Genomic DNA, 16,098 nt, shown 5'->3' with positions numbered 1-16,098 from the left:
GCTAAATTGCTCATTACAATAAAATACCGAATATCGGTCACAAACACGCTAAGTGCATAATACCATCCCTGGGGAGAAATATAGCGCCATAAGCTAACAAACTCAAGCACAACTGAGGTGCTATTTATGTTCTGAAACTAAAGAGCCATCCTGCTCATCCGAGTTATCCAAAAATAAGCAAAATTTAAAGTTGTTTTATCAGTAGCGGCAGGAACTTATGGTTGAGCCAAGACGGCAGCCGGAGTTTCTGATCGTTGATCACGGGCACCAAAAACTTCAACAGTTTGCGCGGCCTCTACGGGAGGATCCACAACAACACCTTCTCCGGAGCTCGTCGTAGGAGAGTCGTCCAGGTGAATCACTTTTGGGGGAGTCATCTCAAACTCTACTCTCCGTCTCTTTGACGACCCCTCTTCTTCTCCAATCGATGGTGACTCGTTCGTAGGATGGATGATACTAGTCGAGACCTCATCTTGAAAAGCTATCCTCGCTAAAGTAACTAAGGCCGCAGATTCAACCAAAGCAGCCCTCGACGAGGGTCATACAGTGGGTACGGCGGCAAGGCGAGCGGATGCGGTCGGCTGGCGAAAAGCTAGTTGAGGGGCCCTTGCTCTCCGCACCCTCCCTGGCAATGACGAATGATGTAATAGAGGCTAAACAATAAAAGAAAAAGAGAACTGTAGATGAAGGCGTCATCTCACCTGTAACAGGCCTGCGCCCGAACTTCTCTTGAAAGGTCGACCATGTGTGAACTCATGTGAGAACAAGGGAAATCATATTAGAATCCGATTCAAGTTAGAAGTAGCAGAAGCTAGCCTTAAGAATGCGGGTCGACAAAGGTCCAAGATAACAAAAAAGAAGTCTCAATCAAGAATAAAAGAAAAAAGAAGTAAATCCAAAGTGCAGAAGCAGAGAAAAAATGTGGACTGCTCAAGACATAATTGAAGTCACAGGCTCTGCATGTCCCATCTTGATCTGAAAAAGCTGAAGAAGATTGAACCAACACCTGCAGCTAACAAGCATCAAGATTCATATCAGAGTCCGTATGAAGAACCAACCAAGACTCAAGATCAAGCTTCAGAAGACTCATAGATAGGAATCTTGTAACTCGTAGCTGATAGGCTTGGTTAGTCTTGTTCATTTTTTATTTTTGATGTAATAACGGGATTGCGGACCGAAACCTCGACGGCACCTCGACCGGCTCTTCACCTCGGTATATTCCATCATCTCACTCACCTATGAACTACACGTGGCCTGATTCCTTTATAGCCAAGGATATGTAGGCAGCTTAGATACCAGGGCTCGGTCACATTCCCCTTTTCCCTTAGTTGTGGTCTCCTTAAATAAGGGTCGGGTCAAAAAACATGTCTCGTCGTTCTTTGTCCGAAAACTCTTCGCGTTTCCAGTCAAAGAGGGGCAGCTGTAGACATGTGATTTTTGACCCTCCCAAGATTTTTCATATTTTAGCACGTAAATATTTAATTTAGGCATAATATAGCTATTTCAACTCATTTTTACTTTTTTTACTTTATTTTATTACATGAAAACAAAAATTACAAAAAATAGTTTCATTAATATTTTGTAGTCATTTTTAACCTTGAAAAATACCAAAAATAATTTTGTTTAATGGTCAGTCTTATTTTAATAGTTATTTTACTTAAGTAGGATTAATTAATAAATGAGGTCATATTTTAGCCACGTTCGCGGAAAAAGAATAAAACTTGGGCTCGAGCAACCCATTTTTTAAGCCTAATTTTGGACCTACCCATAATTCCCAAACCCATAATTCCTAGGCCCCAAACGCCTAACCTAATCCCTACCCCTATATAATAGTACCTAATCTCTAAATTGAGAGAGACCCTAGACACTGATCCGTCGCTTCTCTAAAAAGATCAAAGAAAAAAAGCCAAAAAATTACAGAGACAAAAAGGCTGACCTAGAGCTAACACTAAGAAAGAACGAACCAAAAGAAAAATCAAAAGAACATCATTCTCATTTGGAGACGTTATTGATTTGTAAAGAAACACACAAAAAGGAGCTGAAAAACGGAAATCGAAAATGAAACAGAGGCAAGAATAAGAGGACCTTCTTCACGTTTTTTCCACTCAATTTCACCCTCATTTTCTTCCATACAAAATCACACAAACACCATAAAAAGCTGCTAGTCATTTTCTCACAGAGAACCTCCCAAAATGTCATTTAGATCTATAACCAAAAATCACTCAAAAACTCATGAATTAAGTTTCATCCTTTAGCCGTGAAAATGTTCCTTAAATCTAGCGTTTAACATCTTTCTTACTTCATGAAACTACCACTAAAATGCTACCAGAACTATCACTAGAGTGAAGGGTGACGAAAAGCAATCGAGTTCCAGTGGGCGGGTTTTGAATTTTAGCGCGACGAGTGGACTTCGCTGGAACTCTAGCTGATGGTTCGAGGTTTTCGCGATTCGAAGGCCCTGTTGAAAGTTGACTGATCATTGTGTTGCTGTAATTTAAAATTCACAATCATCTATACAATTGTTTTAAAGTGATAATACTATCCAAAAAGAAGTGGATGGCTCTTTAGATAAGTGATAAAACAATTTTGCTTATTGCAAAAGTTTATGATTGAAATTAAATTACTTGCAGTTGGTAGATTCTGCAATGACTATATAATACTATCCAAAAAGCAGGGAAAATATAAAGTTCATATTAAAATTAAAGTTAAAATTAAATTTAATCTTTTAACCAATTTCTAAAGATATCATGTTTTAGTTTCCATGTGTATCTATCATCAGTTCTCATTTTAATAGGAACTTTTTAAAATTAAGTCCAAATTCATAAAATAAATATTTAAAATAAATTTTAGAATTTTTGAAATATTTTTAAGAGATATATTTTACAAAATACTCGGTTCATTTTTCATTGCCTTTTCTAGACCAAATGCTAGATAGACTTGCTGGGCATTCCTACTATTGCTTTTTGGATGGGTACTCAGGCTACAACCAGATTATGATTGCACCAAAGGACCAGGAGAAAACCACCTTCACATATCCGTATGGCACCTTTACATTTTCACGGATGCCATTTGGTTTGTCCAATGCACCGGCTACCTTTCAGCGGTGTATGATGGCTATATTTACGGACATGGTGGAAGATTTTTTGGAAGTGTTCATAGATGATTTTAGTGTTTTGGGTGACTCTTTTGAAAAATATTTGGGTAATCTTAACAAAGTGTTGGCTCGATGTGAAGAGACAAATCTAGTGCTTAATTGGGAAAAGTGCCACTTTATGGTTGATGAGGGCATTGTTCTCGGCCATAAGATCTCAAAGAACGGTATCAAAGTGGACAAAGCGAAGATTGAAGTGATTTCAAAACTCCATCCTCCTACTTCCGTTAAAGGAGTGAGGAGCTTTCTTGGGCATGCTGGGTTCTACCAAAGGTTCATCAAGGACTTCTCCAAGGTGGTGAATCCTTTATGCAAATTATTGGAAAAGAATACAAAGTTTTTGTTTAATGATGAGTGCATGACAACTTTTGAGCTTCTCAAGTATAGATTGACTACCACTCCCATCATCACCGCACCTAATTGGATATTGCCATTTGAGCTCATGTGTGATGCTAGTGATGTTGCGGTAGGAGCGGTCTTGGGGCAAAGGGTGAAAAAGATGTTTCATCCGGTGTACTATGCAAGCAAAACTATGAATGATACCCAGGTTAATTATACAGTGACGAAGAAAGAGTTGTTAGTAATTGTGTTTGCAATGGAAAAGTTTAGGCCTTATCTCATGGGTGCCAAAGTGATTATTCATACTAATCACGCGACACTCCGTTACTTGATGACCAAAAAGGACTCTAAAGCTAGATTGATGAGATGGGTTTTGTTGCTTCAAGAATTTGACCTAGAGATTGTTGATTGGAAAGGAAGTGAAAATCAAGTAGCGGACCACTTGTCCCACTTGGAAGAGGAGGGGAGACCCAAAGATGGTCTCGAAATTAATGATGCATTCCCTGATGAATAACTCCTCTTAGTGTCTTTGAATAGTATGCCTTGGTTCACCGATGTGGCCAATTTTCTTGTGATCGCCATTGTTCCGAGTGAGCTCTCTTCTAACCAAAGGAATAAGCTTAAACGGGATGCTTGGATTATTACTGGGATGAGCTTTTTCAAGATTTGTAATGATGGTGTGATCCGGAGATGTGTTCTGGAAGAGGAGCAAATGAGTATTTTTTATGCTTGCCATTTCTCTCCCTACGCGGTCATCATGGTGGGGCGGGAACTGCTTCAAAGGTTCTTAGTTGTAGTTTTTATTGGCCTAATCTGTATAAAGATGCTGGTGAGCTTGTCAAGAGATGTGATGAGTGTCAGAGAGCGGGTGGAATTTCCAAGAAGGATGAAATGCCTCTCACAACTATTCTTAAGGTTGTCATTTTTGACGTGTGGGGCATAGACTTCATGGGGCCTTTTGTGAGTTCATGTGGAAACACTTATATTTTGGTGGCTATTGATTATGTTTCCAAATGGGTTGAGTCCGTGTCTTTGCCCAACAACGAAGCCCGGAGTGTGGTGGTGTTTCTTAAGAAGAATATCTTTACACGGTTTGGCACTCCTCGGGCAATCATCAGTGATGGGGGTTCTCATTTCTGCAATAGTGCATTTGACACTTTGCTTGCAAAGTATGGTGTCAATCACAAGGTATCAATCCCTTATCATCCTCAGGCTAGTGGACAAGTTGAGGTCTCTAACAGGGAGATAAAGAGTATATTGTCAAATATTGTCAATGCAAATAGGACTGATTGGTCAAGGAAATTGGATGATGCTTTGTGGGCTTATAGGACTGCTTATAAGACTCCAATTGGTATGTCTCCATACCGATTGGTATTTGGGAAAGCATGCTATCTTCTGGTTGAGTTAGAGCACAAGGTAATGTGGGCGCTGAAGAAGTTAAATCTTAAGTGGGATGTTGCAACAAATCTCCGGGAATGAACTTGATGAGTTTAGGTTTTGTGCCTATTGCAGCTCGTCCTTGTATAAGGACAAGATGGAGTACTTACATGATAAATATGCCCGGAGCAAGGAATTCAAGGAGGATGACTTGGTTCTCTTATTCAACTCTCGATTACGAGTTTCTGAGAAAGCTCAAGTCAAAATAGAGTGACCCTTTTGAAGTGGTACATGTAACTATATTTGGTGCTCTTGATTTGAAGAATAAAAATGGTGAATTTTTAGAGTTAATGTGCACCGAGTCAAACAGTGGGAAAATTTGATGACAGTCATGTGGTGGCCTTGATCAACTTCAAATGATGATGGTAACATGTGTCGTGCCGCGACGTTAAATAAGGCACTTCTTGGGAGGCAATCCATGTGTTTTTTCTTCCTTTTGATTTTCATCTTAGTGTAGGATTTGTTTTAGACTAACTGGTTGTGAGATTTATGTAGGAAAATTTGATGGAGTGCAGGACTAATACTAGAAAATTTGGCTAAGTATGCTATTAGACCGTTGACCGTGCTCAAAATTCTGTGATCAGCTGAAGGTTTTTCGTGGGGGCAGGATTATGTAGCGGACGCGAACTTGAAAATTCCAAAATGTGACCTCTCTGAAGTTTCAACCACATCTGCAGTGGAATTTTCGCGGTCAGAGGACCTTGTTCCGCGGCCGTAGCCCCTTTTTTGCTCTCAGTGGTAGTGTTGATCTTGCAACTCTTTAAAACAGCAAAAATCGCGATCGCGCCAGGTAGGTTGGTGTGGGCCCTCAAGATTTTAGTATAAATAGAGGGCCCCTGCTTTTACCTTTTTTGCACCTTTCACTCTTAAACGAAATAGCCTACTGTTCATCAGCCCCAAATCTGATCCCAATAGCATAGCACTAATCAGAAGTTAATTTCCAACACACCTCAAATAACTGGTATGTTCAAATCATAGAATCGTTTTTGTATTTTTGGCTTTTCTTTTCTCTTAGTTGTAACTTTTTTTTAATTAGGGTTTGATTAATCACCATAATATAGGCATTGAAGTTAAAAATTCATGTGGGTACTTGTTGTGTATGCCTAATGAGGGGTAGGGTTATTCATTTCATCACCTAATTGCTTAATTTGTATGCTAAGTGAAAACCCTAGAGTGCCCGTTCATTTTGAATTCCGCGGCCGCGGCCATAATTTTGCGGTCAACGTTCATCTAAAATCCTGAGTAAAAATGGTTTGTCTTCCATGGTCAACGGTGAAAATTCCGCTGTCAGCGGCCTGCTTTACGTGGCCAAGCTTCTTTTTTCGCAGATCGCAGATGTTAAGTTTAGAGAATTGCCAAGTTGGGTTCGCGACCACATTCGTTTTTCCACAAACAGCGGTGCAGTTTTCGCGGTCGCGCCCAAAATTTCGCTCTCAGTGGTACCTCAGATTCAGAGATTGAGTAGTCTGATTCTCAACATTTTGCGGATGGGGTGCTTTTTTCGCGGTTGCCTTTACGCGGCCAAGCCTCTTTTTCCGCGGTCAGGAGATCCTGATTCTAAGAGGCAGTATATGCATGTCCTCTGCTATTGCTTTATTTCCATGTGCAATGTTTTAGCTTCAACTGCAATGCTTAACCATATGATTGATACATTGTTCTGACTTTGTTTCATGGCTTATTCTCTGCAGACAATAGTCCGATCTAGAGGTGCCGGTGATACATAAAAAGGGAGAGTTGAATCCTCCTGAGGTAGGGGAAGAGGAGGACAAGGAAGGACCAAATTACCACTAGCGGTCCAGATACCTATAGGAAAGCTGTAGAAAACCATCAAAGTTGCGGATAGAGTCTCATCCCATTTTGAGGGTAGTGAATATGTCCCTTCCCGGGAAGCTTCGGAAGGAGACTCAGTGCCAACCCATATTCCTGCAGACTTCCAAGGGAAATTCCAATTGAAAGACGAGCCTACACCCCCTACTTCTCCTGCTTCTTCTGAGTCGTCTAATGGCTCAGAGAAAAGTAGTGAGTCTTCAGCATCAGCCTCTCCTCCAGCTATACCTTTGGCCTCACCAGCAAACACTATTGATGTAGATGCTGAGATCCCTGATGACGGGAGGGGTGGTGACACCCAGACAGGAGGATTGGCAAGATCAAGGAACCCCGTGGTATGGCAAGAACATTTTGTTAGTGAGAAAGCCTACCGCAAGTTTCAGGAGTGGTGGCCTCAAAGGTCACTTACACATGAAAGGGTTTTATTGAGCGAGAATTGCTACCTCACAACCCGAATGTCAAGAGGCACTTCAATGAGAGAGTGGGGTGGAAGTTCTTCACCAGCAACTTACCAGATGCTAATGAACACTTGGTCAAGGAATTTTACACTAATGTTGCCCACATAAAAAAGGGCACATTTTTTACCAAAGTTCGGAACAAGAAGATTAAGTTTGATGGAAAGAACTTAAATGATTATGCTGGATTCAATGATGAGGATGAGTCCCTGTATCTGGGAAAGGTGGCCATGGATGAGTTAGCCCGCCCGTGGCTTGCATCAATGATTGCTCTTCCGGGGACTACTCTAGTTTGGCTGACACCTGGGGTCCCGATATATAGGAACACTTTGAGCTTCGAGGTGAAGGGCTGGGAAACTTTTGTTTGTAGCCGGTTAGACCCCACTACGCATGATAGTGATATGCCGGTATCTCGAGCTATTATTATGGGGGATATCATGGAAGGGTACCCGATCAATGTCAGGAATATTATGGCCAGGGTGATCACCAGAGTGGTTGGATAAGATGATAGCTCATACCCTTTCCTGAACTTCCTTATGATGTACCTAGAGGATCAAGAAGTGGAAGGAAGAGACTTTGATACTAAGGTGAAACCAAAGAGGCCATTCTCCTAGTACAGCCTTCAGGGTTCGGACAACCCCAAGCCCAAGGGCAAAGCCTCCACTTCCACTGGCCAGTCTAAAGAGCCAGGGGTGGTGGCCACTGGTTCCGAGCCTTTCACTGCCCTGCCACATCCTCCCTTCGGACCATCTACTTCTATGCCTTATTCGGTGCCTTCTTCATCAGCATACCCTCTAACTACACTGAGGGTTAATCAGACTCTCTCTCCAGCATCAACAATTGGATGCAGGCAGCTACATTAAAGTTGTTTGTCCTATCCAGCACAGTGGCAGCTCAGTCAGCTCCGGCACAGCCTCAGGTTCCTGCTTCAGTGGAGGAATCACTAAAGAAGCTTTTGGAGAACCAGAAGAAGCTCTTGGACAACCTGAAGTTGATCATGGACACTTTGGAAACATGGGGAAAGCAATCATGGACCTGAGCAAACACACGAAGAAAATGAAGAAGACTCGGGCCTCGAAGAAGTCAGTAAAGATGCTGAGGAATGTGGTTGAAAAGATTAGATCAGTTGGAGACATCCCATTGGACCTACTATTGGAGGAGCCAGTTCCAGTAGCTTAGGTAGCACAGGAACCAGAGCACAAGGCTAATAGAGAGCCCATGAGGAGAGGGGTGATCCCCCAGACTGAGGATTTGGAGATTGAGCTGGAGGACCCAGAGGGAGGTGTCTCAGGCCAGCCACAGGACCCAGCTAGTGATCCCATGTAGGCAGAGGCATCATAGGGAGTTTCTATTTACTCTCTACCTTTCCCCTATTCTATTTTTGTTGATAGCATTGAGGACAATGCTACTTTTTATTTGGGGGGGGGGTAGCCCTATTTTGATGTTGATGATGATTTGGATATTGGTTTGTAATAACTTTGATACTATTTCTTTTCTTTATTTTTTTTACTTATCGTACTTTATTTTTGTACTTTTGGTATGTATATAAAGTTACCTTTCCATGTATATATTTATTCCCCTTTTATGTATATTCGTCTCAATCCCCTATTGTACATATTCAGTTTACTCTCCGTATTTTACTTTATAACTTCTTTTTCAATTTTCTTTAATAGCATAGCTTCTTATTTCAGATAGTAGTTTCTTTTTTTCAATTTGTAGCTTCTTACTTTTACAAGTTTTCGTGATCAATAAGCCTTTGGTTTTCTTAATGCCATGGTTCTTTCCAAAGGTGGAATTTGTGTGAACCGGGTGGCTCTTCCCGATGATGGATGACATGAAAACCTTTTTAAGGGTTTGAGTCTGTTTTCTTTAAGTTTTTGTGTAAATAGTAGTAATGAATAAAAGTATCTCAGGCAAAGCTTCACTTGGGCCTAGCATATTTACCTTTGACCTTATGGTTAGAAACAAATTGATTTGCAAAGAATGGTGCTAGTTTTGACCTTTAGACTCTTGTGTTGGCTAAACAATCATCGAATGGTTCTCTGGAGCTATTTGTCTTGCTCAACCTTATCTAGGGTGGTTGTGGTCCCTCGACTCTATTCTCTTTAGCAATCTAACAGCTTGTGAGGTGGGGTATTGATTTACAAGTCCAAGTCCCGTGCCAATAAGTCTAGAACTTGCCCTGAATGTTTGTCTAGGCAAAATTCTAAGTGTAGCTCGACTTGAGAAATGAGTATAGGCTCTCCTTGATCCAAATTGAAACTTGAAAGCATCCATAACCCACCAAATATGATATCCCTAGTCAACCTCATTGAGTCGAAGCCCTTGTTCTTTCAATAACCATGATACAAGCCTTTATCCGTTCTAAAATGACCATCTCTTGGCATCCGATCTTTCCTTAGCACAATTGGCAAAGCATAAGTTTGGGGGGAGGGGGAGAGACGAGGAATGCAAAAGTGATAAAAGGTACAAAATGAGGAAAAGTGAAGGCAAAAGAAAAAGAAAGCAAAGCCAAAAAGTCAAAAAGAAAGTGAATAATATAGAAAAATGAAGGGATTCAATAAAAGCATTGATGAAAGGCTTGGAATTATTAGAAAGGAGAAAAATGATTGTCATGAACAAGAAAGAGTAACAGTGTATCTCTCTAGTCCCCTAAGGAAGAAGGAAATGACTCAATGAGTCAAAAAAGTGTGAGTCGAAATGAGAAAATGAAGTGCTTAAGGAAAGATGAAACCTTCATAGACCGATATACCCTACCTTGAGCCAAAAGCCTTCATTACATTCCCGCAAAAACCCTCTATGATTTTGAGTTGAGTGAGCTTACATTAGTGGTGATTCACATAAGGGGCAAGCTTATGGTACTTAGAGCCGGATTTGTGATCTTCCTTTGAGAGAGATGAGTGTACTCTTCCACAATCCTTGTTCTAAGTGCTATAATCTGAAGTGAGATTTTCTTATGGAGAGTGAAGGAGAAAGAGTTTGGGTTCCTCAACGACCTACGTAGTAGAGCGAGCTTCCTTGATAAGTTAAGCCAACACTTGATGCTCTTGTGTCGCACTAGAGCCATGGTGCTAAAAAGTTTGTATGTTGTTTATAATACATTTGTGTTGAGGGTAATTGTTAGTCCCAATTGATGCTTGATAAAGTTACTTTAGAACAACTGAAATTTTCCTTTCTTTTTTCTTGAGGAGGTGGGAATTATTTTTTTTGCTTGAGGACAATCAAAATCTTAAGTTTGGGGGAGTTGATAACTATGGATTCTAGCCTATCTTATGCTCTCCTTTGCTTAGGTTTTGGATAAAAAATTTATAAAAGTATTCCTGAAAACTGAATTATTGTGCTTGTTTGCAGGGTTTGGTAAAAATGAGGCAAGAAAGCCATAACCAACTCATGAGGGAGTTAAATCTACACAAGTTCAAAGCTGAGATAAAAGCACTGACCGCAAAGGAAAAGAGCGGCAGCGGAAGGTCCACCGTTGAGGCAGCCACAATTACCCGGTCCGTGGAATTGAGATTCAGAGAAGGTGTTTTGGATGCAAACAGAGACCGCTAACAACGATGAAATAGCGCGGTAGCGAAATACCTGACGTGGCCGTATTGCAAATTCCGCTGAGAGCATCGATCGAGATTCAGAGACCCTGCAAAGTGAGCCTAACTGAGGAGTGCATTCCGCGTCCAAATTGCGCAGCCGTGGTTGATGCTAATGATGAGGTGACAACTTTTATGCTCCCAGCGAAATCAAGTCCAGACCAAGCACAAAAGAGAAGAAACGTGGTCTGTGTCTGCTTTTTTACGGTCGCGGAAGTCCAAGCGCTGACGCGCTCAATATTGCACTGACAGTGGAACCTCCGTAGGGGTATATTTGTCCAGTAATTTCAGCTGTGTATAAATAGATCTTTTTTACATTTTTAGGTCATCTTTTGTATTAGGAAGATCATGAACAGTCGTACTTTACCACTTTGAGTAATTTTAGAGTAGCTTTAGCTTATATTCTTAGATTTTATTCTTGTAATCAACTCTTATGGCTTATAATTCAGCTTCATCTTTGATTTCTACCTTGATTATGAGTAGTTAAACCCATTAGCTAGGGTTGTGACCCAACCCTACTGTGGGTATTTAATGGGTATTCAATTTTAGGGCTTAATTGTTTATGGGTTAGTGATATTTAGCTTGATTCATGCTTTAATTGTAGAATTGGTGGTTGCAAACACTAATTCGTGCCTTTATGACCTAGACTCTTCTTCTGAAAGAGGGACTAAGTCTAGAAAAATTAGGCTAATAAGGAATTGGGGTGCATTCAAGAGATTGATATCCCCAATTAAATGGTTAAACCTAGAGATAGTAATACCCGACTTTAGCCAATTTTACTTGCATTATTTGAACACCCAATTAGGCTTGAGAAAGCCAATTAGGGCAAAGTCACTCAAACTACCGAGAGGTATAGAGTGAGTAACTATGTGTAAAGGTTATAACACGACCCCAAATATAACAAGCGTGTCCTAAATTTTAAATCCCATTAGATACTCGCCTAGGTGTAACTCACTTCCCTAGTGCTTTTTATCAATTGAGAATTTTTTTACAAAAACATTGTACTTAGTTTATTTTCACCAATCAATAGTATTCATAGATTAGTAACACATCCAAATATGGTTAGAAGTGCAATTAAAAACAACACGCATAGCTAGATTAGATAGAAACCCAACTCCAAACCAATATTAACTCTATATGGAAATCGATCCCGACCTTTCGGGTAAAAGTTGCATCAACCACTCCTCCCCATTAAATAGTGGTGCAGGGTTGGAGCCGATTAAGTGGCGAGGTAGCTGAGAAGACAACGGATTTAGGGAGGACTAAATTGGCTCGGTTGGAGGCTTCGAGGAAAGTGGAGGCTTTGGAGGCCATAATCTGTGTTCTTCGTTTTGAGCGGGAAAGTGATTTGGAGATGTCCAGGCTCAGAGAGGAGTGGCTTGATGAGCGGATAGGGGAGTTGGAGAAAAAGGTTTCAAGCCTTGGTGACCAAGTTGTCATTCTCGAGGCTGAGAAGGCACAATTATTGGCTCAACCATCCTCTTCTCGCACATCCGCTTTTCCTAATATTCCGCAAGATTTGTTTGAGAAGTGGATCCATGCCGAGGCCCAACTAGATATATTTAGAGATTTTATAATGGCGGAGAAATTTTCTGAGGCCGACTTCGAGGATGCTCGTGCTAAGGCACATACAGGTCGGGTTGCTTGTGGCTATGACTCCGCTTCACCAGAGGCTAGTGATGACGTTGAGGATGCGAGTGTGGATTGGATTGAACATGACACCTGGTATGAGGATGAGTATCCCGATGGCGATGTCGGAAAGATGGGTGGAGATGGCGTTGATGAGTTAGGCGGCGAGTAGTTGTTTTTCTTTTTTTTTGCTTGTAAACATGTACATATTTTTATGGGCATATGTTACAGCCTTTGTAAAGGAAGTATTTTAAGTATGAAATGCCATTTCGTTGCTCGTACCTGATTCTTTTCCTTCTATTTGGTCTTGTATGCCTTTTTCTTTTGTTTTGCCGTTTGGTCGTTATAGTCGTAAAAACTTGGCTCATGTGTGTTGAACAAGGTCAAAACAGAACTCAGTTTTGATCATGGCCGAGGTCTAGTAGGTGTTAATTCGAACGAGATCGAATGTAATATATACTTAATTAATTCGAATGAGGTCGAATGTAGTTTTTATTTAATTATGGCGGGGGACCGAATAGGTGTTAATTTGAACGAAGTCGACTGTAACCCATACTTAGTTAATTCGAACGAGGTCGAATGCAACTTTTACTTAATTATGGTCGGGGGCCGAGTGGGTATTAGTTCGAACGAGGTCGAATGTAACTTTTTTCGTTAATTCGAGTGAGGTCGAATGTAACTTTAGTTTAGTTATGGCCAGGACTGAATGAGTGTTAATTCGAATGAGGTTGAATGTAACCCGTACTTAGTTAATTCGAGCGAGGTCGAATGTAACCCATACTTAGTTAATTCAAGCGAGGTCGAATGCAACCTTTATTTAGTTAATTCGAATGAGGTTGAATGTTACTTTTATTTAGTTATGGCCAGGGACTGAGTGGGTGTTAATTCAAATGAGGTCGAATGTAACTCATACTTAGTTAATTCGAGCGAGGTCGAATGTAACTTTTATTTAGTTAATTCGAACGAGGTCGAATATAACTTTTGTTTAGTTATGGCAGGGGGCGGAGTGGGTGTTAATTCGAAGTTAATTCGAACGAGGTCGAATGTAACTCGTACTTAGTTAATTTGAATCAGGTCAAATGTAACTTTTACTTAATTACAGCCAGGGCCGAGTAGGTATTGAGGCAACGTTGCTTTGGCTGTGTTGGGTGAAAATATGGGCGAACTTCATGCATTTGTGCTTATATTCATATACATTGGAGAAATTTACATATTTTCCAGGATGGAATTCTAGTCCCAATCTATTTAGTCCTTTCATTGGTCGACCTGGAGAAGTATTGAGAGGTTGGGCAATGAACTAGCCATCCTATGCCTCCGTCCATTTGCACTTCAACTTGAAGCATCCCTCTTGTCGCCTCATTAAAACCTCCTCGAGAAAAACCAATTGGGACAAAACTTAAGTAAGGGAAAAATAGTAGAACTTGAAGAATGCTCTTTCTTAAAAATTGAAGTACTTGAGGTGGGTGATATTCCAGTTGTTTGGTAGTAATTTTCCTTCCATTATTTCTAGTTGGAATGGCCCTTTGTTTTCTGTTGCCGTGATTTTGTATGGGTCGTCCCAATTTATTCCCAAACTACCTTCCCGCGGGTCTTTGCTTGCTTATGTTTTAGCTTTGAGCACGTAGTCCCCGACTTTTAGTGGTCTGACCTTTGCCTTTTTGTTATAATAGTGTTCTTCCTATTGGTTTTGGGCGATCATCCTTATGTAGGCCATATCTCTCCATTATTCGGCTTCGTCGAGCTCTTGGCTTCTGCTTTCGTCGTTCCTCGGCCCGCTCTCGTGGGAATATCTCAAAATGGGCTCTCCGACTTCGAATGGTATTACTGCATCAGTCCCATAGCCTAATAAGTAAGGCGTCTCTCCCATGCTCGTCATCGGCATTGCTCGATAGGCCCAAAATACTTTTGTATTAACTCTGGCCATAGTCCTTTGGCGTCCTCTAGCTTTTTCTTCATGATGTCCAGTATCAATTTTGGAGGATTTTGCTTGCCCGTTGCCCACGGGGTGATACGGTGTTGAGAGTATTCTTTTGATATGCCACTTCTTAAAAAATTCGGCTATCTTTTTTCCTCTAAATTGAGGTCCGTTTTCGTAACTGATCTCTTTAGGGAGGCCAAAGCGGCATACAATGTTTTTCCATGTGAAGGCGATCACTTCATGTTCATGTATTTAGGTGAATTCTCTTTCTTCTATCCATTTAGAAAAATAGTCAGTTAAAATCAAAAGAAATCGTATGTTACCTTGCCCCGTGGGGAGTGGGCCGATGGTGTCCATTACCCATTTGATGAACGGCCAAGGGGAAGTGACTGAGTGGAGGTGCTCGCCCGCTTGGTGGATCATTTAGGCATATTTTTGGCATTGCTCGCATTTTTTCACGAAGTCTGCGACCTTTTTTTCATGGTGTGCCAGTAGTAACCTGCCTATATCAAACATCTGATCAGAGCTCAATTGCCAGAATGAGCTTCGCAGTGGCCTTCGTGGACTTCTCCAAGGACATGCCGCGTCTGATTCGGGCCTAAGCATTTTTTCAGGGGGCCACCATACGTCCTTTTGTATAGGTCATTTTGAATGATGTTGTACCTGGCTCCTTGCATCCGAAGCTTTTTTGCTTCTTTTCTATCATCTGGGAGTACGCCATCATGCAAGTATGTAACATTATGGTTGCGCCAGTCCCAAGTTAGATTTATGGTCCTTACCTCAATTTGATCTATCGATGAGTAAAGGAGGGTAACCACGTCTCTTTCTCTAATTATGTTTTTGGTGGCTGCTGCTAATTTGGTGAGGTTGTCTGCTTCATTGTTTTGTGCTCAAGGAATTTCGTCGAGCTGACATTCATCAAACTCGGGCGGCAGTTTATAGATCTCGGCCTGCTCTTTTTGTAACATTTGCTCTTTGATCTGGAAAGTCCCTGTGACTTGGTTGATGATGAGTTGAGAGTCGCAGCATAGTCTGACCCATCTCGCCCCGTACTTGAGTGCTAGCCTTAATCCTGCAATCACGGCCTCATACTCGGCCTCATTGTTAGTCATGTTCGGGCACCTTATGGACTGGCGAATCACTTTGCCTGTTAGGACTTCGAGTACGAGTCCCTGTCCGGACCCTGATGCGTTAGAAGCGTCATCAGTGTAAAAAATCCATAGATCTTGTGTTTGGGAAGAAGCATAGGTGGCTTCTTTTTTGACTTCAGGCATTATTTTTGCGTTAAAGTCAGCGACGAAGTCGGCAAGGACTTGTGATTTTATCACCGTTCGCAGTTGATATGTGATATCATGTCGCTTAATTCTATGGCCCATTTGGCTAACCTGCCCGATAGCTTGGGTTATGCAAAATACTTCTCAAGGGAAAAGTCCTGACTACTGAGATGGGGTGGCACTGCAAGTAGGGTCTAAGCTTTCGTGAAGCTACGAACAAGGCCAGGCAATTTTTCGAGGTGGGGATACCTCATCTCGGTGTCGACTAATGTTTTGCTAATGTAATAGATGGGAGATTGTGTACCTTTATTTTCTCGGACTAGGACTGCACTCACAACTTCTTTGGACACAGCGAGGTAGACGAGGAGGCACTCCCCAGGTTCTGGTTTTGAAAGAAGTGGTGGCAATGACAGGTAGGCCTTTAACTCCTTCAGGGCTTGGGAGAACTCGAAGGTCTATTGGAGCTCGTTATCCTTTTTGA

The 16,098-nt window shown here is 41.4% G+C and overlaps 1 long non-coding RNA gene across 1 annotated transcript in view; it reads left to right on the top strand.

Moving 5' to 3' along the window:
- Positions 1 to 11,259, top strand: part of LOC142179505 (uncharacterized) — a 38,747-nt gene extending 27,488 nt beyond the window's left edge. Inside the window, exon 3 of the long non-coding RNA XR_012707849.1 lies at positions 10,561 to 11,259. This is a non-coding gene — a long non-coding RNA (uncharacterized LOC142179505). The remainder of the gene's footprint in view (positions 1 to 10,560) is intronic.
- The last annotated feature ends 4,839 nt before the right edge of the window (positions 11,260 to 16,098 follow it).

Source organism: Nicotiana tabacum, chromosome 3 (genome assembly GCF_000715075.1).
Source record: "Nicotiana tabacum cultivar K326 chromosome 3, ASM71507v2, whole genome shotgun sequence".
NCBI lineage: Eukaryota > Viridiplantae > Streptophyta > Magnoliopsida > Solanales > Solanaceae > Nicotiana > Nicotiana tabacum.
This window is presented reverse-complemented; position numbering and strand designations above follow the sequence as displayed.